Source organism: Falco punctatus (assembly GCF_963210335.1).
Source record: "Falco punctatus genome assembly, chromosome: 7".
Classification (NCBI taxonomy): Eukaryota; Metazoa; Chordata; class Aves; order Falconiformes; family Falconidae; genus Falco; species Falco punctatus.
The window spans coordinates 65,421,983-65,447,405 of record NC_137587.1 but is presented as its reverse complement, the minus strand read 5'-3'; positions in this window follow the sequence as shown (position 1 = coordinate 65,447,405).

The following is a 25,423-nucleotide window of genomic DNA, read 5'->3' as shown; positions in this document are numbered from 1 at the left end:
AGTTTTTGGGTTCCCCCTCCCCTTCAGCCATAAAAGGCAAAGCCAGATATTTGCACAGCTTTATTCGTAAGCCTCCTCTTAGCTCCTGTGGAGGCCAGGTGTCTGCTGGCAGGGGAGGGAATATGCCCCACATCCTTTTTTCTCCATGGAACATACCATTAATGACCCAATTTCGCTGGAGGTTTCTAATGCTCTCACAAGAGTTTCGTGGCATGAGGAAGCTTTGCACTTCCCCCATCAGGGCGGGTACCTGGTTGTGGCTGGATTCTAGGGTAGTGCAAACATCTCACAAATCTAGCCAGAAATAATTGGGATAACAGGGACTCCTTAGTCTTTGTTCACTCGGGGGTCACAGGACGTCAGATTTGGCTTTGCTATTGAAGTCGGCTAATGTACTGGAAATGCCTTCATTTTCTCCCTCTGGAGGCATGGGTTCAAATCTGCCATAAATTCCAAGTGACACGGGTTCAGTAGTCTTAATTAAATCCCACGAGGTTATTTTTGTGTGTCAACACTCCCCTTCTCCTCCCTTCTGCACTGTTTGGAGGGATGGAAGGGCAAGGAGGACTCCAGCACCATAGGTGGAAGTTCTCAGTGCAGCATTCAAGTGCTGGAAGTAGCTCAGGGCTGCGGATATGCCCAGACTTTTATCTGGGTATCAATCTTCCATTGAACTTGTAATGTAGTGTATATTCTTCGTACATTTAAAGCATTCAATTCTGTGCAAGATCGTTATTCCTTGTAGGGAGATAACTGGCTATAGAGGATTTCTGTTATCTACAGCATCTCTCCAGCCTGGAATTCATAGATTTCCGATCTACGTTCTAAAGGTGCAGAATAGGGGTGATCAATGCTACAGTGCTGATGTGAATAAAACGTGCCCCCTAATCTGCATTATCAATGGCCCGCTTCCTGATATCTTGAGCTGACCTGGTCATGACTGTCTCTTACTCGGATAAATACACTGACTGTTGCCAACATGTCTTGAAAGCCTTTAAAATAGGAACGAATCAGGTTCAGTGTAGCTTTTCCAGGGAGTGGCTAGGCTGATTCAAACCTCTTTTAGGCTAATGCTTGTGTAAAGGCACTGTATGTTGCTAGCATTTCTCTTAGGTTGGATTTAAATTAAAAGCATCAGTTGGTCTCCTGATTTTCCTAGCAGCATACTTAAAAAAAAAAAAAAAAAAAAAAAAAAGGAAAGTTAGCCTCCCTGCCCCAATCCCCAAAACATGCTTAGAGAAGAACTGTTTAGAGAGCAGGTTTTTATTTAATAAACAGTGATCAATTGAATTGATTAACCATGAACACATTACAGCAGTTTGTTGTTGCTGCTGCTGATAATTGCAGTTCATGTGCATGAGAATATTAAATGGCTGTTTACAGGATCATTTTCATGCTCTTTTCATTTAACAGAATGGAGAAAACAACAACTGTTGACAGTGATTTTGGTTAAACTCAGGCGCTGCAGACTGTGCCCTCAGGATGCCTGTGCAATAACTCTATCAATTGTGGCCATTTACTCTGCACTTCCAGACATTTCTGCAAACCTTGCAGCTGTTTTTTTACTAATTTGCTTGGTAATTAGATCTTATCATGCTGGCTCCATGGCTTTACATAAACTCTAAGCATTTGGCGCTGCCATGTAAGACATTTTAGAGTTGTCTGTGTCGGTTTGTGCTGCACTGGAAAGACTGAGGTGCACTCTAACAGCAGTAGAAACAGGGAAGCAGCTGTAACAAATGAGTTCCTGCTGATTTAAGGTTTCCATAGAGGAAAGGAGTTCCTTCACTTAACAACTGGAAGTGAAGCGGCATTGATGGGTTTCAGCCTGCTGGATGCTGAGCAGAAACCAGGACCTCTGTTTCTACCCTCTCTTTCACCCTCCAAATACGCATCTTTGTTTTCAGTAGGAATTCAGGGCTTCAGTAAAAGTATTTTACTATTTTAGATGTCTCATTGATGATAAGGAGAAGAATATAATGATCCTGTAAGCTCAGAGTCAAGAGTTGGTATCAGTCATGCCCAAACAATACGAATGGAAAGACAGTGAGACCTTTTGTGGTAGCAAGTCACCTTGGCATGGCTTTATGCAATGGTATGTGTAGTACAGTTTGGGAACTGTGGATCTAGATGCTGCTAGTGGTGGAATGACCTTACTGACACAGACCTATTGATCTCCAAGGAGAAAGTGCCCTGCCAGTGACTGCTCAGCTGGGCCCTGTTCAAATGCCATAGCATCTTATGATCTTCCTGTATCAAAAGGAAAGGATAAATAATTTCTGTGCAAGCTAACAATTTGAAGTGAAACAGATTTGTTCCATGGCTAAAGACATGGGGGCCTCTAAGATCTTTTCCAGTTTGATCTCTCCAGTATGGTGAGGTTGTAGAAGTTTCCCTATGACGCTACACTGGTCCAGCCACACCGAACCTCAGGGCAGTACAGATGGGGAAAAAATACTTCAGTAACTGGATGCAAGCAACCTCAGAGCCTGATGCAGTGTTCACCATGTAGAGCAATTCGGCTTGCCAGTCCTGGGCTAACATGGCTAAACACTGATAAACCTCATGGTTGGGGCCATGTGTGCTTACTGAGATATAGCCATCTCCTAGCAGTGGCCCTGCAGTATTCAGCTCCTGGTGCAGTGTGAAATAGTTGCAGGTCAGAAGGGTGTCACATGTGCCCCTGGTGACTGGCAGCTAGCTATGAACCCAAAAGCTTTTTATTTTCAGATCACATCTTTGGTTCTGCCAGTTCTGTGCTGTGCCAGGGAGAGGCAGAATATGGTTTTGTTTCAGGGTTGTTTTTTGCTGTCTGTAGATCACTTCAGTCACAATATGGTTTTCTGTTTCATACTTGGTGTGCTTTGCACTTCTCCCAGGAGTATGAGCTAGGCTGCTTGTGCTGCAGAAAAGTGTCTTTGCTCTTATGAATTGAGAGACGTGCCTTGTAACATCGGTGAAGGTCCTGTAAATGGTAACATTGCAAGGTTTGAAGCTCTGGAGTTCCACCTAGTTATGGATGAAACTTGATTAACAGGACCCCGAAGAGAGCCTGAATGTAACAGATGTCAGAGTAACGTGTAATTCCTAAGCTTTTTTGTGTTTAAACAAATCATTACCAAATTTTGCAAGAAAATCTCATGAAGGGTGCAAAAATATTACGCGAAGAAGCAGCTTTTCCAGATGGGCTCTGGGGGCTTTGGTGCTTGTGTCTGACAGGTGATACTGGCAGATGTCATCGTAAAGATATTTTTGTCACTTGTAAAGGCCGTAGTAGTAATGCAATAGCTGTGAAGGTCTAAAGAGGTATGTGAGGTGATATCTACAGGGAGAAGGGATAAATTTTATTAGATAACTGATATAGTTGGGAAAAAACAGATATACTTTTGAGGACAGGAGCCTTACTTTCTGGAAGTTTTCTGGAGTTCTGGAAAGTTACAGCTCAAGGGCTATACAGGTCTTTTGGAATTCACCTTTGACTTTACAATGAGGCTTTCAAAAGGGTGCCAATAGTTCTGGGCATTTTTTTGAGGCAGAACTCCTATACCCTTTGCTTAAATTGGTGCTTAAATTGGTACTCCAGTGGAGCTGATCTCTGAAGACTGACTAAGATCTGCCTGGGGCACAGTGGGAGAATGCCTTCGGGACCCTTAGGTCAGTTCCTTTCGGAGGAAGTTTTGCCCTGATTCCCTGCTTGCCATGAAGGATACTAGTAAAAATGGCAGACGTGGTTCCATTAGAAGCATTAGAAAAGTCTGCACAGGTGATCTTTCCTCGTCCATTACTTCCACAAAGTTTCTATAACATGTTATATGCAGTATCATCATCTCAGTGAAATCACAGCTATACCTTAGTTTGTACTTGTGCCAAAAATGATATTATGGGTCCTTGGGTGAATTCACTGAATTCACACTGTAAAATGTAGTAATTTCAGAGAAATCTGGACCAAATGAATCCGCTCTGCATACATTTGTGTTACAGACCTTGGTGTTTGCCAGCAGCCAATCCAATAATGCGTGCCCAGTATATATGCATTTTGTATCACATGGAGACCTTTCAGGCCCAGTGCACTAGAAATCTAAATGTTTTTGCCACCTTAGATAAATGCAGTAACTGGAAAAATGAGTGTATACATAAATAGGTCTAGGTATATCAGGTATTTTAAGTTTCTTTCAGTAATAAACCCTTGGGAGAAGTTTAGCTTCAGTGTCAAGCTTTGATCCAAGAATATACAAAGTTTAGAAAAGTTTAGTTTGAAATCTTTAAATTAGTGCTACCATACCTAACAGATAAATCCTCCAACCCACTAATGGTTGATGTACTCATAAATTTCAGTGATGGTGGTGAAACAGGCACTGTAGGTAGATGGATCTCAGGACAACTGAACGATGACAGCAGCATATGCCGCTGGGATTTTAATAATAGCAGCAATAATAACAACAATAATACCTTTTTTTTTTTCTTTTAATTTAAATAAGTGGGTTCAAACATCTGGGGTATGTCTGTTTTGCAGAATACAGAGATAGCTATCCTGGCTCTGAACAAATGGGGTTGAAAGCTGGATGCAGTATGGTCAGACCTGACCAGGAAGCAAATGCTTTAATTTGGAGGTAATGCTGTGCTAATACAGGACAAGGGCTGCTGTCGGTGCTGTGTAGATATCTTGGGTCATTTAAAGTGACCTGGGACATGTGTATGGGCCTGGACACGTTCCTGTGGATATCGTTCTTGGGCCCAAGCCTGGCACTTTAATCAGCTGGGCACACATCTCCCCTTTGCCGCACAGTACAGGCTGCAGTGGGGAGGGTGCTCTTTTTCCCATTATATGGGAGCATGTAGGGAGAGAATTTACTCCTCCGGTTCTGAAAGCTCCGTGTGAACTTCAATATGACAGTGCCAATTTTAATCAAAGAAATGTACTGTGGATGTCACCTGCATTTTTATCCAGTTCTCTTTGACAGAAATAGAATTTAGAGTTCTGCTAGAGATAGAAAGGGGAGAAAAAAACACTCCTAGACTCCTTGCTGTTATTCTGCTACCATAATTACCTCTAAACATAATTATGGGCAAGACAAATGACATTTTTAGCTCTGGTCTTTAAAGACAAGAGTTAATTTCAGGCTTTGACCAGAACTATGTTAATTAGCCTCTACTCACTCTCTTTGTATGGAATTACATCACCCAGGACTTAGCATAGGTTGCCTTTCCTGTATCTTTGAGTAATGAAAGGACACGGCATGGCAACCAAATCAAGGGCTGCTGCATTAACAAGGCCACTTTTCTGCCCATTTATCATCTATTAGAGGTGCACTAGTTTGTAAAGTAACACCACCTTCAGCAGGGCTGCCAAGAACGGCTCCTCATTTATTTTCTGCATGGTTTAAGTTGGAGTTAGACCCACCTTGTAGCTCAGAGGTGACAGCCAGTAAGAAAAAGTACACTAATTGAGACATCTCAAGGGAGAAATAGAAGAAAACTGAAAAGGTAATTAGAATGAGAGGGTTTCAAGCTGGGTAAGTAAAATCGAATGGAGGTGCATATTAGGGGCTGTTACAGATGGGAAAGAAAGTACTTGGAGAATAAAAAAAGAAAAATGAATATTAGAGAACAGAGAACCCTTTTCACACTTGAAGAATAGAGGAGAGAGATAAAAAATAATGTAACAGTGGAGATACAGGCTGGGGGAAAAAAAAAGTGCTCCAGAAATATGAAGGACATATTTAAATGTAAGAGAGAAAGAATGAGGAAAAATAATAGAGAAGATCAATTACCAGAGCTGTAGCCAAGGAAGGAGAAACTGTCAAATGAATATTTCTGGAGCTGTGGAAAAGTCTTATTCCTTTGTAGGGGCTGTAGGGTGTGTTTAGTCTGTGTAGGAGGGGTTTCTTTTGGGGGCTACCTCAATATTTGAATTTGCTGCAGTGTCAGTAGCCCAAATGGAGTGTTGGTGTGAATGCCTACCTGGGCAGAATTGTATTAATTAGGCTTTATTATTTGGCAGAGCTTACAGCTGATACCGGACCTTTTTCTACTGGTTGGAGTTTTAGCCCCTCAATGTTGCCTGTGTGTCTCTTTTTGCTTTAATGTCAATAATAAGGGAGATGTTAAGGTCCAATCCCAATTTTTCCCCTTTCAAGCCCTCCTTTACCTGCTGGAAAAGAATCACCTGGGTTACCCCCAGGTCATTTCCACCTCATACACAGGGAGGCTGAAGTTGCACTGCATTCCCTCAGGCAGATGCACACCCAATCCAAAGCAGTCACATGAAATGAAACACTTTCCTGGTTAAGAGTGGAAGATGGCCATGGCTTTCCATTGTGGTCACAGCTGATAAGGCAGGATTTCCCCTTTTGGCCCTTCTGGAGGCAGGAGGCTGGAAGTGAAGGTCATCTTCATGGGTAGGTAGGGGAAACGGAGCATGGCTTCCTCTGGCTGCAAGGCAGAAAGGTGGGACCCCAGAGCCAGGGCCATCGCAAGTGAATTATCCACCCTAAAACACCTGTGGTCTCAAGAGCCGGTGGGCTGGAAGGACCAAAGCATATCTGTGGATTGCGAGGAAGTGCTGCACAGAGGTATCTGAGCTAAGTCTAAACCAGAAAGTGGTGGTTGCACCCTCAAGTAGATCATTCAAGGGAAATTGATAGGAGTTATGTGTCTGGCGGTCTTTGTGGGGCTGGACCGGCAGTATTCGTTCTCATTAAAACTTGTTTGTACAATGTAATGTACAACAGCCAATACATTTAATGCTCTTCGTAGTTCCTAAGTTGTATCCTTTAAATTAATGTTCACTTACTGTGGGAGTGGAATTTCTGATCCAGGTACAGTATTTGTGGTTTTAATTGTTAGTCTTGCTACAGCATTCTTCCTATGCATTTTCTGTTAGATTTTTCAGCTTCACAGATAAAATTGTCAGAAAAGGATTTGTTGATTCATAGAAGTTGTACTCGCTTCTGCTGAGAACTTTGAAGCTGTTAATAACACACTGGCATTTTTTAGCCACTGAAAAGTATTAAGCACTTGATCAAAACCAATTTTCATGTTTTAATTTTTTGGTATTTAAGAAAATTTGCCTAAAAAGTGGAAACTATACAAGCTTTAATTACATTTCAGAGCCTGATTCTGTTCTTCCTGAGAAATAACTAAAAGCACTTGAAAATTTGCAAAATTGAAAGGGAAGATAAAACATCCCAAAACTTTAGAAAGTAAACCCCTCACAGACATTGCAAAGAGAAAGTTGATCAGCAGTTTAAAACAAAACAGAAAACCAGTCCATGAAGGTAGACATACCTTGGCTATTTCCTGTTATTATAAAAGCCTTTTGTATGGCAGCAGTGTGCCTAAACAGGTTTGCAGTATTTGGTACTGGATGCTGTCCAAAGAAAGAAAAAGAAAATTTAGATCTTCACCCCAAATTAATTACCTTCGTTACGGAAATGCTCTGACCATATACTCTCAGGATAACAAATGAATGTGTACTTTTCTCTTGCAAGACGTAGTCAGCCTTCTGCATAAGGCAACCGTGGCAAGTTCAGTGGAAAATGATGGTGCTCTTAGTACTAGACTTGCAAAGATCATAAACTCACTCTAAGGACTTGAAAAACAAACAAAACCCTATGACAGAGAATATTCTTCTTCATTCATCATTTTAAACCCTGCCTCTGAAAGTGTTAAGAACAAATTATTTTCAATATGAGTTAGCCCCAGGGGATTTGATAAAAGAGGCTTTTATTTTCCAGCTGGCTAATGAAATGTGGTCTGCAGAAGACCTTAGTGACTTGGATGGCCATTCTGAGACTTCCCCAGACTTTTCTGGTCCAAGGAACCAAACAACAAAGATGTGTCACAGGGCTGACTGAATATGGGAACTGGGTAGACAGAGCTCATTCATCAGCTCTGTAAGCCTGGAAAGCTCCTAGGGAAAGGTGGAAAACAAATTAATATCTCGTCTCCAGGCTCCTGTAGGTTCTCTAGTACTGAGCTGTTCCAAATACAGAAAGCAACTTTCGTATTTGGGAGACATTTGTCTCGCTTCCATCCACCCCAGACAGAGTAACACAGATAGTTTTCTCAAAAAGAGAACTAGTGAGCAGTTACAGTCTGTCTTTCTTAAGCAGATCCTATTTTACCAGAGCTAAATGAGCATTTACCAGAGCCTTCTGAAGCTGCTGTTGAAAATTTGGGATTTACAAAGTTGACCTTACTTCCTTGGAAGGATATGCAGACCTTTTTTGTCACGTCCCTTAAGAAATGCCCTGTTCTATTCCTTGTGGACATTTCCTCCTAACACCAGCTGGTGATCTGCTTGCAAGCCAGAAGACTAATAGCTCTGAGGAAAGGCAGCAACCAGCAGGCCCATAAGTAACTGGTTTTCAAATGAAGGAGTCCTGAATGTAGGAATAGTTTTCTCTTATGTCATCAGTTTTGTTATTTACTTGCTTATGCTCTAGGGTGGTCCCTTAGATTATACGGCCAGTCAATGCATGGGGTTCATTTGAATACACTTTCATTTCTTTCAGTATCAGTCCACGCAATTAAACCTCTACTTCCACTGTAGGTGGCCATAGTTATATACAGATATACTAAATTAGCTGTGTTATCAATGATGATCAATTCATGTGATTCCATCTTCAATAATCATTGCTTGGTTACACTCACAAAAAAACTGAAGTGGAGCAACATGTGACAGAATAGATCCAAAGTATTTCAAGATTCACTTGTGGTCCAATTTATATTTAATAATCAGGGAACTGCTAAACAAACTTATCTGTTCTTAGACTAGATGTCTGCCTGGCAGGGATTGCAACCCTGTCACCACACTGTCCCTGCTAACATTCATTTTAGGTGGAAGCTGTAAGCCACATTCCTCAAAAGTACCTTGTTTTTCCAGCTGCTTCTTGTTATCTTTCTGGCAAGAAATTTCATAAATTATTTCCCAATAGTTGAGTTCTGCTGTCTATTTGGGTTTTATTTCTTGTGTACAAATGTGTATGGAATATGTATAAAATGAGTATGTATGTTTTTGTATTTATTTTCTCCGTGCTGTGATATTATTGTCTCTGTCAGCATCCAGGTCTAGGCAGACAAATGGAAACCAGTGCCATTGAATATCCCCAAAAGCTTCACCCAAATGTTCTAAACAGGTGGGGAGAACAGATAACACATGCCCTCCCTGACTTCACTGCTGGAGGGGGATACATGCAATAGGAGTTTGCTGCCCTTCAGCAGATAATCTTGTGTTTTCTCATCACCTTGATGTTTTTTGAAATTCTGCTTGCCAGTTTGAAAAGTTTAGCCTAAACGTCATCATTAATTGGGCTTTACAATCCAATAATAATTACTAATACTGGACACACTGCCTGTCAGCTTGTTTATTCCTAGATACCTGGCTGCCTTAGCTAGCTTTTCTGTGTCTGTCTTTTTCTTTTTTTCTTTTTTTTTTTTTTTTTTCTTTAAGCAGTGGGAAAAACACCTGAATAATTCAGCAAGAACCTTTTACATTATGAAAAATATAATCAGCTGGCAATGGTGAGATATCTTATTTCTACAGGATGCTAACTCAAGTATTACAAGTCACTGCAAGATTAATGCCAAAACACAGTAGGTGTGGATACACATTTTCTTCATTGTTCAAGGCAGTCTCACCCTGCACGGAGAGCTGAGAAGGCAGTGTATTCCTCACCATGCCTACCTAATGCCATTTAATAATTTAAATCCATTAATCGGCTAAGATGAAGACTTAGTGTTGCTTGACTCACCACCGCCAAACAGAGGGTTTTCCCAGGCTAAATAAAAGATCTTAAAATTTTGTCTTCTTGCAAGGGAACTATGAGTACCACAGCTTTCTTTGTAAGAGGCTTCAGTTTTTATGGGCGGGGTACTATGCCAAAAGTGCTTAAATAAACAATAATATCTGTACATCATAAGTAGATGTCTGAGAATATTAGCTGTTTATTTCACTGACGTACTCTGAAGAGTCTATGGGGGGCTCTTTCAAGAGTCAGGACCTCAATGTAATATACAAGCTTTGATTCTGATATTTCCCTTGATAACTGTGCTCTACCATATTGGGGTCGGAAGTCAGCAAAGGTTCATTGGCTGTTGTAATGCTCACTGTCACCAGTAATAAGTACAAAGGACTCGCTTTAAAAGCTGGCTTATAAAACTTTAAGGAAACTTGGATTGCTTAAGTGAACTTCCAAGGCTCTTCAGGGGCCAAGTGCACTTTGGTTGTCTACTTATATTAATTTCACAGAGTTTAAGGGGTCAAGCAATGCAGTTGGTGATGCTTATTAATTTATGAAACACAGACTCTTGCACTATCTTGCTTTGACCACTTAGCTCTCCTTTTAGAAAATTTAATATACATTAAAGCTTGCTAGACAAGGGCGCCCTAAAGGATTAAGCTCAAAGTTCACAGCTGGACTAAAAGGTTCAAAGACGTTGTATCTGCAACACTGATTTGATTCCAAGTGACGTTCAAACAATGGAACCAAACTGTAGATGTTTGAATGTGTAAGGAAACAGCAATTAGAGGAATACTATGGAATGGCAAAGGATTAGGATTTATTTTCCTTAAAATGGTAAACCTGATTACAGTCTTATTCTTTCTTTCATGGGGAGATGTATTTGATCACATCAGCTTTTGGGGTCAGTGGCTGTCAAAAACATATTTTGGTGTTACAATACAGCTTGCCAGGCTCCAAATGTTCATGCAGTCCTAGTAAGTTTACAGAGTATATTTAATTGTTGTGGTGATGCTGAACTGAGTTCTGGGTAGGAAAATGTTAGCCAGAAGGGAAGAAGGAAGAGAGAAATGGATAGCTGCTGAAGTAACAGGATTAGGATTTAGAAACCTGACATAATCCTGTTCAGGGGTATTTCTGCATTCTGTTTACTTGCTTTTGAATTGCTTTGGTGTCTTGTCCAAGGGAGATAATTCCAGAAGTCATTCACACCCAGGCTGCAAATTCGATACTGCATTCAGGTGACAAATGGAGTGTGATTGCAAAGCTACCCAGAAAATTGGAAATCAAATTGGCTGTGATGGTTGGTCTATGTGGTCTCCTTTTGGAATCAACAAGAGGGAGAAGTAAATGAAGGACAGGAAAATGAAGTGTGTCCTACTATACAGACGATGAGTTTATTTAGCTAGGGTTGGTAAAGGGGGAAGCAAATTTCACGTTATGTCAGCTCTGATTCCTGAAGCCTTAGGGAACACTCATCTTGAGGAAGCGGTTGTACTTCACTGGAAACTTGCTGTTCCAAGAGAGACTCTAAACGCTGTAGGGGAGTCCTGGTGGTGAAGACTGTTTACATTGCAGCTGGTCCCAAACAGCCTCAGATAAGATTGTGGGGCCCTGTGGTGCATCACATGCTGCGAGAAATTCTGTGGCTGGAGAGAATTCGTAGCTTTCATGAGTGAAAAAGGACAAAAATGTGGGGAGGCCGAACAGCTGGAAAGAATTTTGTGTGATCTGCGGCACTTTGTTTTCAGCCACAGAGCAGAACTCACATGCCCAGGACTTCAGCAACCTTACTTTTGCATTTTAAACCCTTTGGACAGAGAGAACAATGCAGAAAAATCCCACAGGACACATGAGAAAGGGGGTTGTGCTGAATCCTTGTTATCATTTCTTTGCATTTACTTGGTAACAAAAAATATTTTTCTTATAGAATGACCTCTGAGATTTTATACTATGGGGTATTTGGTTTAAAATGTACTGTAACCTTTTTTTTTTTTTTTTTAATTGATCAGATCAGCCTTGAACACTCAAAGAAAAATCTGCCTGCTCTGAATATTGCCTGAGGATCTAGAAGCGTCTTTCTTGGAAACAGAAGAACAAGATGAAACAATCATCTGTAAAGCATGGTAAGAGAGAAAAAGAATAAAGGAATGAGTTATGTTTGACTTGTCTTCTTCCAAGAGACAATTTTTTTTGTTTTGTTTTGTTTTGTTTTTTATATAGAGTAGATTATACATATGGGAGATGTTGTGGGAGCTGCTCTGTACAGTTGTAAGATGCAGATTTGTGGTGGCATCTTGCAGGCTCCATAGCCTCTGCAGACCCATCTGTAGTCACGTGCACCTTGTGCCACATATAGGAGAGTCTGAGAGGATCTTGTCTTCCTCCTTACTGTCCTTCATTGGTTTTCATCAGAGAAAAAAGAGAGAGAAAGATGTAAGAGATGAACTGGAGCTGAGCTGACCATAGACTTTGTCCAAAGAGTAAGTATATTTGGAGGTATAACTGCCTTCCTGGTGTTTCCACTAATGCTGATTGCTCTGGTATGTCAAGGAGCCCTGAAATACTATATTTGCATTAATTCTTTTAGGAACTGAAAAGCTGGTTTTCTGAGACCAGAAATGAATGACTGCCAGAGGTTCTTATGCTGCTCGATGCATTTCCAGTGTCTTGCCAGAAGAACTTTCAAAACACAGGCAAGTTTTCTTCTGCTTGGCTAACTTGTAAACTATTTTTTTTTTTTTTTAATTTTGGCAACTTGATTTGCAGTAGGACTGCATCATTTTACCACTTGAGTTGTAAGAGAAACTTTCCTAATGACTGGTGTCAATCAACGAAATCTTTGTTATCTTCCGCCTGAGCAGAGGCAACACTAAAATTTCAACTGTGTCATTAATAAACAAGGAGCCAATGGATGTGAAAGCAATGGAAAACCCTATGATCACTTACTCTGAAAGGGATGATTGTCAGTCACACCTCGATGGCATCTGCTTGCAGATATAATGAAGAAAGATTATCATTGCTGTAAGTGACTGCAGTGACTCTGGTCAGCAAATAATAAAGATATTGTTGCAGAGATCAGACCTGCCTCCCAGGTGCTAACAGTGTTAAGTAATATCTCAGTGGTATTTTGGGTCCTCATTTATGTGACTGCAATAGAAAACCAGAAAAAAAGCACCCTTCTTTTTTGTGACATTGTCCTGGTTTCAGCTGGGATAGAGTTAGTTTTCTTCTTAGTAGCTGGTGCAGTGCTGTGTTTTGGCTCTGATGTGAGAACAGTGTTGATAGGACACTGATGATTTTAGTTGTTGCTGGGTGATGTTTATACTAAATCAAGGACTTTTTGTTTTCTTGAGCTGGAGGGGCACGGGAAATTGGGCGAGGACACAGCCAGGACAGGTGATCCAAACTAGCCGAAGAGGTATTCCATACTATATGATGTCATGCTGAGTATATAAACTGGGGGAATAAGAAGGAAGGGGGAGACACCCAGCATTATGGCGTTTGTCTTCCCGAGTACCCGTTACACGTGATGGAGCTGGCTTTCCTGGGGATGGCCGAACACCTGCCTGCCCATGGGAAGTGGTGAATGAATTCCTTGCTTTGCTTTGCTTGCTTGCGCGGCTTTTGCTTTACCTATTATATTGTTCTTATCTCAACCCTTGAGTTTTGCATTCCTTTCCGATTCTCCTCCCCATCCCTCTGGGTGAGGGGGAGTGAGCAAGCGGCTGCTTGGTACTTGGTTGCCAGCCAGGGTTAAACCACGACAGACATAATTAATTTCATGCCATTTGCTGAACTTCTAAACTGAAAACTCAGTTAGTTATGACCAAAGTCACCTTATTTGTGCACCGATGTCTCAGAGAAGAAGCAGTGAAAGATCTTTAAAGCAAAGAACTTGGTCTGGTATTGATACATCTACATAAAATGTCAGCTATATGTATGTTTCCTCCAGTGCCTCTTTTGGATCCTGATGAGGAGCAGGGGGCGATTGATGCTAGCCATGAGTGTAGGGCATTAGCTATGTCCTGTGGGAATGTAGAAATAAAATATTCTTTTAGTATTCCAGCTCTTCCTGGGGTGCTAGCTGCTGTTGGGAATTGTGCAGAGTACACAGAATCCTTCCGTGTCTGTCCTTTCTCACCTTAATTTGTAGCTTCAATTAAAGCTGTTTGAAAGGAGCTCAGATCTATGCCCCCTTATAGAAGGGGACAAATGTGAATAATGAAATGGACAAATGGACCAGCCCAGTTCTATTGGAGGGGAGCTGAAGTGAGAAGCAAGGAGACTTCGAGACCTGCTTCTCTTCTACAGATCCAGTCAAGCATCCCAAAGGCTGCCTCATTTAGCTGGCACCTGCCCCTGGTTGTCCTGGGTAGGGTGGCTTGGGTAGCAGACTGGAAAATATAAAACATGCAAGAGAAGTCTCTGACTCTTAAATCCTTTAAACATTCCCAAATTTTTCTTGTGGTCACAGATGCTACAGTGCAGAGTTGATAAATTCACTTGCTCTTACATCAGGCAGTGCAAAAGCTCTGGGTTTTGCTTTGGATTTCTTGCCTTACTTGGAGAGCATCTTCCAGCTCAGTCCAGAACAAAGAGCTAAATCCTGCTGAAACAATCCGTCCCCAGGGGTTTAAGGCTATCGTCTCTAATGTACATATAAAAGTCAGTCATACCAGTTGCAGATGAAATCTTACTAATTAATTGCATGAACTTTGTTTCTGCCTGGTTTGAGATTCTCTCAGCCTTGCATAAATATCTGGGTGCCCATACCGTACACCTTGACAGGGCTGTTGATTTTCCAAGGAAGACTAACAATTTTGGTGCCTAAAATAGCCATGCAATTACTTCTGCTCACATGGTCTCGCAGTAACAAAATGGTTTGTGAAAACTGGTTTTGTTCACACATGATTGAAAAGTTGCCCTATGTTGTTCTGCCAAGTTAGGCACTGATTCAGGTTTATGACCATATCATTAATATTTTAATACCGCATCAGTAACTGGTTGCTATTAATATGTAGCAAAACAGTGATATAAAAAGGGAGATGTTCCCAATCATTTGGCAGAATTTGCATTACAGCTGGATGAAATTTATAACACATCTTCTGCAACCTACTGGTCTGAACTCCTGTTATTAATTTCTGCTGTGTTTATCTCTCCTTTATGTTCACTTTGGGCAATATTCTATCAAGTTTCCTGGCAAGCACAACAGTGGATATAGCTAATTTCAGCTGACTGCAGGAGAAGGACTTTGTAGAAAGTGAATTTTGAATTAGCGCTAGTATTTGCAGTGAAAATCTCCCCCTGAGAAGTCTATTCCCCTCAGCCTGGCGTCAGCAGCACTTAAGTGTGTGTGAATAGCCCTATTGACTTCAGGTGGGCAGCTGTTTAATTACCTTCCTGAATCAAGGCCAGGACCAGGAAACAAGCTCCCAGCATACGACCTGGGTGCCCACTCAAATGGCTTGTCTCCTGAATGCTGAGCTTTTGTGAGTGACCCACAGATTGTTTGACTAGATAATTTGGCAAATACTATCCAGTTGAGGATAAATTTGGGGAAATCATCATCTGACACACAAAGAGAGGTGAAATTTGCGCAGTGTATTTTTCATGACAAGGCAGCTATTGCCCAGATTTATTCAGCTTGCTTGCCTCTTCCTGTTTTAATACTCCCAGCAATCACATTTTCCCCCCACATTTTATTTAGGAACTCTGAAATGACAGGTCTCTTGCCTTTCTACCAGGGGAGTGGTGTGCTGTACACAGCATGCTGTACACAGGAGGAGGAGGATAAAGAATGACATGCTACTCTGTAAGCTACAACTATTTTTTTTTTTCACACCCGCATCTGCTCTTGTCCCTCTTCTGTTCTCAGATCACTCTTTGGCTTCCCTTAGGAATCCAGCTGTGTCATCACATTGTGTGGCATTCTAATATTTCATACTAAGCTGTAAGCCAATTAGGAATGACTACTTACCATGCTGAATCATAGGAAGAGGAAAGGATAATGTGTCCTTCATATAACGAACCTCCTCTTTTTTGGCAAGACGGATCACCTATACATTATATTTATAAGCCCTATGGCTTTTCACTCTGCCCAATTAGGATGCAGCTTCCTTTCACACTGCTGCAATATTTTAAGGAACTTGTTTACAGATGGATGCTTATTGAAAGTGCTGACCTGCTACCATTATACCTCATACCACCTTTCATCTTTAGATACTGAAACACTGGACAAAACTTGATGTTGTAATCACCTTTAGCAGGATAAGGACACGAGTGCTGCAAAATACAAGTACCTTGTCCTGAGCCCCTAAATGAACATGTGACCCTGGGTGACCGTATAACATTATCACATGCCACCCAGGCTTGTGGGTGTTGATTAAAGTCAAACTGTAAAATAAAGCCTATTATATCTAAAAGGAGGAAGAATGAACCATTGATGTCTGTTTGGGAATGCGTGAAGTGTTTAGTAATGAGCATTAAAGAGGAAGATATTAAAATTTATTTCCCATGCTGAAGTAATTAATGGGCTATTATGCCAGGTGTCTAAGCTGCCCAGAGGTCTGGGATAAATAGCGTTCCAGCAGAGGATGCAAAATATGATTTAAGATTAAATGGAACGATGTTAGTTCTAGCAGAGCACTTAGGTTGTCCCCCTTCCTCCAGCTGGTGTTTCTTTTCCTAAGCTGCTATCGATAGTATTTATTGCCTGGGAAAAGATGTAGTCCTGTAAATTTGTCTTTGGATCCTAGCGGTGTTGCAAACTGGGGACCTGGGTGACCTGTGTCTGGTACCTGCCATCTTTCAAACCTTGTCTAATCTTGTTAGTGTTCGCTGCAAAGCGAGCAGGGCAGCACCCCAAATGGCAGCACCCTCACCCCACAGAAGCCAGTTAACTACCACCCTCAGGCAATAGATTTTGTGTACAAAGTCATGTTAGGGATTATTGCATTCAGATAAGGGTGCTGGCTGCAGATACATCCGGGGAAAAAGGATAGCCTTGAATTCAGCTTCCCAAACTGCATTTCCCAAACCAAGTCCAGCCATTTTTTTTACCTCTACTGCTAACAGTGGCTAATAGAGGTTGTAGCTAAACAAAATGTGGAAACCTCTGGTTTAAGGCTTCTTCAGCAAGGTTCAGCCATACCCTGCTAGGGTTCAATTTGCTGCTTCACTGATCACATCCCCTTCTTTTCTCTCACAAATACCTCTCAGACAAACAAGTTCTTCTGTAACCTGCCAGGAAAGAGTGGTGGTGAGTCACAGCACTAACATCTGTGGCTGAGAGCATAGATGCAGGCAGCTGTAGGTCATCAGGGAGATTCTACTTTGCTTTCCAGGGTAACTAATCCCACCTGTGCTGAGTAAGTTTGAGGGCTTGGATCTACGTGGTGATGGCAAGGTAGGGCTAAGAATGTTACAGTGTAAGAGCTTCTGAAGATAGAGGACAAAGGATTATGGTATTTTTCTTGCTAAGAGAAGTCTTCAGTAAGTTGAAGTTAGTTCTGCTGTAATGGTTTTGTGCTTTATCTGACATAATGCTTGTTTTATAAATGTAGGGATTTAGAAACCTCTTGGCCTTCAGGAGAAAACTGCCTGTTTAGGAGCCATACCTTTTTGAATTGTTATTCAGAAATGTCTCAGTCATTGCTAAAGGCCTTGCCAGCCTGTGTTGCAAATTCCTTTTTTAAAAAATGCAGCACGTATATAATTCATGTGGTTCTTCTCCGCATAGATAAGGACTCGTCTCAAATGTCAGGGTGGGGGAGGACAGGATACCTGACCCAGAGGGCAAGAATATTGAATGCAGTGGTGTTGGACTTGACATTCGCCTAGTATTCACCATGATAACATCAATCTCAAGGAACCCTCCTGGTATAAATACAGAACTGCTGCGTTTCATATATATTTCTAAAGGTTTCATAGTAATTGAGCATTAAATGATGTCCACTTATCGTAAAGTGTTACTATTTTTATTAAAAATTATAAATGGGCTTCACAGAACAGAATATACCAGATTGATACCACCATCTCTATTAGTCTTTACATTATAATTGTCATTGAGCGCCTTTACTGTATTATTTCTAGACGGTCCATAATTTTCCCAGCTGAACAAATGAAGATTTGTGAGCAAAGAAAGGCACTGACTGGATTATGTAGTGCCATTGATTTTTATTCTCCTTGTTTCACAGAATACATTTTAAAATCTTGCTGTCTGTGTGATGGGCCTTAGCACTGGGAGGAGCTGGCATGAATCAGGACGGCGGTAATGCACGCTTTGTGCTGCACTAGAAATCTCAGCTTGTGAAGGAGATATCAAAGCTGGCCTTGGGATAAATCTGCTGGATGGCCAGGTATGACCCAGGCAGTCAGGATTTGGGGGTCTTTGCCCAGTGTATGGGTTGCAGTGAACCGTTGCAAATCTATATCTGCAAAGAACCAGTGACCTGAGGACTGCCCGAAGGGAGCTGGGCTGCCCGTTTTGCAGGCAAGGCAGTGCTTCTGTGGGAAACTCGGTCTCATTCAATAACAGTTAATCCTGAGAAAGATGATGGCAAATATTGGCATTTCCCTTCTATAAAGATTATGGCTTTTGCACAGGTTATCAAAGCATCTACCCGCACAGCCTCTCTTCAGGGCGATTTTCAAAGCTTTTCAAGTTTGAAGAACAAAAACCTAAGTGAATGATGAGGGTTTGGTTCAGTTTGTGGGGAGCGTTAGTTATTTCGCCTTGCTATTTTATGTCATTTGGGGATGCTTACATATTAAAAAATACTGAAAAATAGGTTTTTAAGATTGGAAAAGGCTAAGATTTGAAATTTGAAACCTGATATTTACTTGCAAAATTTGACCGAGATATATTAATTATTTTATTCCTCCTGAGACTGTAAAAGAGGTAATTAGGTGTTTGCAGCAGAAATTATCTTATGGAACATTACTATTCCATTTTATTGTCATTAAACAACAAATAATGAGCCACCAAGAAACAGGAGGGGAACCGAAAATTGAAGTTATGGCAAGATTCATAATTTCAGTGTATATTCTTGAGGTTTGAATAAAATGATGTATGTGCACTAGAAATACCGGTCTTCCCATCCTTGGGCTGATTCATTCAGGTCTGTTATGGTAATATTTACCTTTCAGATGCCTGTATCTATTATTGGAACTTGATGTATCATCTAGTTCAGGTTAGTAATTTGGCCTTTTAATTAGCAGGGCTTCACTGTGGCCTGTTTGTCTTTCCTGCTGATCTCTGCATTATCTATAGAAGCACAGCCCCATGGGAAGATGACCAGGAAGCCCTAAGACCTTGTACAAAGCAGTAAGTGTTGTTTCTGTATCAGGAAAAAGTGAACAAAGCCTCTTACGCCAATCCATAAGTTTCTGGGAACTTTCTGATTTCCAGGTGGGGAGGAGGGAAATCCACTATAACAAAAAAGGGGAAACACTTGTCCAGTTAAAATGTTTTGAATGAATTTTGAAATGAAAGAAGAACATACTTGAAAATTGTTTTCTATAAATGCACCCTCACAAATAGCCCTTCTCTTCATGTTTCAAACTTTTGTTTGAATAAAGCTGCTGTTAAGGGTTCCCATGCAGCAGAATTCCCCAAAGTGTCTCCATTCAATATATAAGTATTTCTGACCGTGCAAGTAAGGAGAGGTACAAACGCAGCCCTCTTTGCCCTTGTTGTTTATTACTGCAGCAAGTGCCCACACAACCTCTGCTCCTTCTGAAAGCCACAGCTGGCCTGTGTGTTGTGGTTTGTATATAAAGTGACAGGAATTACACAGTCCTACTCCACAGACCAAACTTTCCACGCAGCTCTGATTGAAATGAGCCCCTGGGGACTTGCAGGATGCTGCCTTTGCTCTGTGAGACTCTGCGATGGCAGAGCCAGTGATCAGTTGTTAATCCCAATGTGTCATACAAGACACTTTCTATCTCCTCCTGTAATGTTAATGCAGCTGGAATTCCATAAATCAAATCTCAGCAGTAAAAAGGTTAATAAGTTTACACTATATAATTGAAAGCCGTATTGGTGATTAAAAGGATTTTATATATCAGTTTTCTGGGTCACCAACTAATTATTTTTGGTGGCCTGTAATAAAACATAGCACCATAGGCAGATAGAGGCTGTAATCCTCTATATATGTAATCCATAATATATGGAAAAATGCATTTACATTTATTTGAGATGATGGGGTGTATACCAGCTTGTTGAATACCCTTTGAGGTATATCTTTCCTAGTTCAGGGACAAAGGAAGAACTGCGCGCTCTGTGAACTTGGTTAGGTTCATACAAAGTTATTGGATTGAGTTTTGAGGTCTGACGCTCCCTCTCCAGAGCTAAGCCCAAGGGAACCAGCTGTCACCTGTGATGGAAAGGTTCTACTGAGGCACTGGGGATCAGATTGCTATTATAATTCATTTTAATGCATTCTGCATGTACTAATCATTTATTGGAACAGGATCTTCTGTAATAGGGACATGACTTGGAAGAGACAGGCGATTGATCATCCTTGCGTAGAAAGGATAGTTAAAAAAATAAACAAAAAGGAAACCTTCTGTACGAGGGGCAGGTGTGCACATGTGCACAAGGGATCGGGTGTTCAATGTGGAGGTAGAGAAGAATTGAACTCAAAGCTTGAATTGGAATCTCTACAGTAAAACAGAAACCTTCTGTACAAGGGCCAGATATGTGCATGTGCACGAAGGATTGGGTATTCAGTGTTGAGATAGGGAAGAACTGAACTCAGAACTTGAGTTGGAATTTTTACGGTTCTATCAGGCTGAAATACCCTCTGGAGCCAAACACCCAAACACAGAGACATTTTAGGCTCAGACCTCTGTTTTGCAGGTTGTATGTTTTAGTGTATTTCTCTGATGGCGACAAGAAGCACCTAAGGGCAAAGGCAGGTGCTGGGTGTGCGCGCAGATTGGCAGGGAGGTGCTGTGCAGGGCACGTGCACGTACGCACAACTAGCTCACAGGTTACTGCTGTAGTCTCCGGAGCCTCCTGTGGTCCTGTGCGAGGCAACATAACCACAGCTGTGTTAGGGTAAAGAAGCCGGCTGCTGGTCTCAGTTGTTCTGCCTGTTAAGCAAAGGGCAAACAGCATGATATGGTGAACGTGGGGCACATCATTCCCACCGTCACGGCAAGATCTCAGGGGTGATTAGAAACAGTGATCTGTTGTTCAGGTCGCGCCTGGACAGTGCTTGCAGAACCACTTTGGAGGGTGGGACCTTCTGTGACGAGTATGTTTCTATAATATTTCTTAGATCTTTTGGCTCCATCTTTTTAATTGGCAAGCCATTAACCCTTAAATTCCCGTTGTGTAGAAGCAATGCCATGACATATTACACTGTAATATGTTAAGGTTCAAGTCCTTTGACATTAAAATTATTTGCTTGTCATGTACTATATCTAAATAGAAGCTTTTCCACACTGAAAATAACATATTTTTCTTTGAATTAAGTTCTTTGGAAGTGTTTCCTAGCAGCGTGGCTAAGGGGATACGCGGTCTTAAACACAGACTGGGGACGTTAAAAGTGAAATGGCAGTTGTGTGGGTAATGGCCTGTGAGTCAGCTGCTGAACTTGACTTGACAACCTCCATGTTGCCACCAAGTCAGAAGGCATTTGTGTGACAGTTTGATGGTAAAGACATAAAAAATAAGCTGGTAGTTTCCACTGGTAGAAGGCCATATCAGGGCTTTCTGAACGAAGGCTGAGAAGGGGAAAAGTTAAGCAGTAATAGCGCAAATGAAGAAAGGGTGTGGATATGTATTTGAATTACTTACGGGGATGTAAATGCATCAGGTGTACCCCTCTGAATTTCAAAGGAAAAGCAGACAAGTTTAAGAGTCTGACTGCTGGAGGGACTGTCCTGGCTGATGCAGAGTAAGACTCTCTCCCAGAAGTGTTTGCAGCTAGAACTTAGTGAGATTTGGTTTGAGCAAATTGGGGCTAAGAAAGAGCCAAATAACACTTTTGCAATCTGCTGTTGTTACAGGCTGGAAGATGAGAGTTGCTTGCCTTCCTGTCACTTTGCTCAGCCTCCCTTTTTGGGGAGAGTTTTGTCGCTGGGTTGGTGATAGCAGGAAGTTGTTACTTTTATCACACATAATCAGCAGCAGAAAGAGCGCGGTCCCGTTCCAACATCTAGGTGCTTAAAGACATCTTTGTTAAAATTGACAAGGAGGGTGAGAACCAAATCAAAAGAGGTTGTTAGATGATGAGACAAGGCCCTAGTGGTAAGGTAGTGCATGGTCAAGAGAGGGATCTCATGGCTTTCCTGGGAAAGGACTTCTGCCCCTGACACAGCTAATCCAGTTCTTCTGAAAAATGAAATCGCAACAACATTTAAACAGAGGGAAATACTGTGTTCTGCAGAAGGATTCCTGCTTTATAGCATTACTAGAGGTAACAAAAATAAATTTGAGCGTTTGCTGTGTATAGTTCACTTCTTGGGACACGTATCTAATGGGGTTCTCTGAACAGAGTTTCTGTCTGATATATTTTAGGTAGCATGGGCAAGGAAGGGGAGTATCACCAAAACTGTTCTGCATCTGACCTAGAACAAGAGGTCAGAACCATAGTATGGCCTCTAGTACTCCTTGTCACTGAAATCCTTTCACTTCACGCCTTATTGCATAAGTTCAATATACTTTACGGCTAAAGCTCTCGTGAGCACTTAGCTCTTTAAACTCCCTACTCAGCAGGTGGCTTATTTAAATGTGGCTGTCAGGTTGGCCAGTGGCCAAAAGTGAATGGCTCAATGCGGGAACCGCAGTGTTTGGGTTTAATTCTGCTCTCGTTTCTGCCAGCAAAATTCTCCTGGCTCCGGTGGGGTTGTGTGGGGTACAACTGAGTGCAATATAGGGCTGTCTGCTCAACTGTTTGTCAAATAAATCTATGGCCAGTCATTTGCATTATGTCAGCTAAACATTTGCTGGTGCTTTCGCATGTGTGAGCCTAGGAGGAATTCTAGATTGTTTGAAATAAAAACCATCAGTGTCAACTCTCACTTAACCAATAAGCTTTTCTTCCCTAACGTGTAACTTATTTTGCAACCCGCAGCCTTGAAGAGGAAATCTAAAATTTCTCTAAACATTCAGTACAAATGGGGATATTAGCTGCTTAATTGATTCTGTGAAATTCAGGTCTTATGGCTCAACAAGCAAGATGGAGGGAGGGGAGGGAAGCACACGGTTTAAATTAAATATATGGAAAATAACTGCTGAATGATAAAAATATATTTCAAAAGTAAGCAAACCTGTTTTCCCTCTGCCTCTCCATTAAATGTGTCAGGAAAGGGCCTTTACAACTAGGTGGTAATTAGAGAGGAAAAAGCAGTGCTGGCAGAGCAGTCAATCTATCACATCCTCTAAAGCCTAAATGTTACCAGCAATTAAACAAGTTAGTAGGGGGAAAAACTTGACAAGCAAGTTTTATCAGAGTCATCTCGGTGGCAAAATTGTGGTGCATCTATTAGATTTCCTCGTGCAACCCCGATGGTTTAAAATCCAGCCCCAGGAATGCACATTCAAACCAAAGTGACTATTTTCTTTCCCAGAATACCCAGGTGCAGGGAAGATTAGAATGCTAAAAATAAAACAACCTTTCCCACCTCCTCCTTTCTTGCCCCTCCAAAGTCAAATCTGTCCAGGTTGACTGCTCCATTAAATTCAAGAACAAAAAGTTATAAATTGAACATACGGAGAGCAGTGCCTTTTCTTAAAGTGATGTTTCCTCGCCTTAATGGATTTAGCTATGGCAGGGAGTCAGAGAGAAGCTGTCTTAACTAAATCTTTGACTGATTATGCATTTTTTTTTCTATTCATACAAGATAGATTCATCATTCCAATTTGTCAAGCTGGCGAAGTTCCAATTAATTACACCAGGAAAAGCTCAAGCTGCATTAGGCCTCTGTCAGGCCTAATCTAGTGCTTCATTTACTGGAGCCCCAAATGAAGAGATATCAGAGGTGTTGTGCCTCTTGGTACTTAATTTGATGAATGCCCTAGCAGCACGATTGGTGGCAGAGGTGTATATGTGTGTGTCTCTTCATCAGCTACCACTGCTGAAGTCGTCATGCTTTCTCTACTAATTTGAGGGCTCATCTGTATACTGGATGTTTTTTTGGAAGGCCTATTCTTCATAGATATGCCAAAAGGTTTCTTCTGTGTGTGCATGTGTCTGGGTGTGTTTCCAGATATGCTGGACCTGACTCTGATCTCAGTGATGCAGTGAGATGAGATTAAAGGCCTTATGTGTAAATGTAAAGCGTTATAAGTTAGATCGGATGCTATAAAAGGCCTGCGTGTTTTGATATCCCCGTTACGGTGTTTGCAGAGGAAGAGCAGCGTTGCATGTTGGTTCATGTAGTGCTCATAAGAAAGTGTGGGTTACTACCCACATCCACTGTAAAGAAGTGTTCAAAATGCTTGAATAACAATTTGTTTGTGATTTGGATTTAAATCTTTGCTATAAATACATACGTGCGGTATCAATACAGTGAATAAGTATATACAGGTACAGATAGACTTTCTGACACCACACCGGTGGGCTACTATTGACTGCACACATCCAAGCCTAATTCTTAAATATTTTATAGTAAAGACACTATGGACCAAGAACATATGTTTCTTTTCTGCAACGCTTTACATACGAATTATTCAGCATAAGGTGACAGAATGCCAATATGTTTAGCTTACTTTTGGCTTTTAACCACTGCTGTGATTAAAGATGTAACTGCAGCAATGCTGTCACTTTGCACATAGGTTTAGGTGTTTCAGAAAGGATGCAGCATTAGCCAAGAGTAAAGTAGCTGTGTACTTTGGCTGAGTATAGCACTAAAAGTCTTTATTTGCCAGCAGTTACCACGCTGGGATTCTGAGTTTATTTTCCACTGACTGTATTTGAGGGACTGGTGTGTGCGATGATGATTTTTAATGGCAGCTATCAGACATGCATATGGTGCTCAGCAGGAGACTGTATTCAGAACAACCAAGGAGAGAATTGATGCGCTGGTGACTGTAGTACGACAACTCCTCTGTAGACAGTTTGGACCTCAACTGGTGCTAGCTTTTGGAAGGGAGGCCTTTGTCCCGAGATTTTTTTATCTGTTAATACATCAAATTTGCATGTACTGTTAGTCTGTCAAAATGAGGTAAGTCCAGCTGTGCTGGAACATAGATAGCACCCTAAATCTTTTAGATGAGATTTTGTAAGCGTTGCTGGTTTTGTTTCAGGGCAAAATCAAATAAGGAAATCTAAATCACTGTGGGAAATGGTGAAGGCAGAGATAGTCTGTAGTTGTAATGATCTCTTTTCACTCTGCACAAGAAGGTTTTTGGTGGATATATACATTTGAGGTTAGTTCTTAAATTTGCTGCTTAAAAAGTCACTGTGGACCAAAACCATATGTTTCTTTTCTGCAGTACCTTATGTATGAATTACTCAGCATAAGGTGCCAGAATGCCAATATGTTTAGCTTGCTTCTGGTTTTTAGCCTTATGTTTTGTGTTAAACAGGTTGTTTAAACTCACCTGTTGAACCTGAACTAACTAAAAGCCTTCATATAGTTGGGGCTAGGCAACAGTTAGTAGGTTATGTGAGCTCTTGTCTCCAAGTCTCTAGACTGGGCCTTTGGTTGTTGTATTTGTA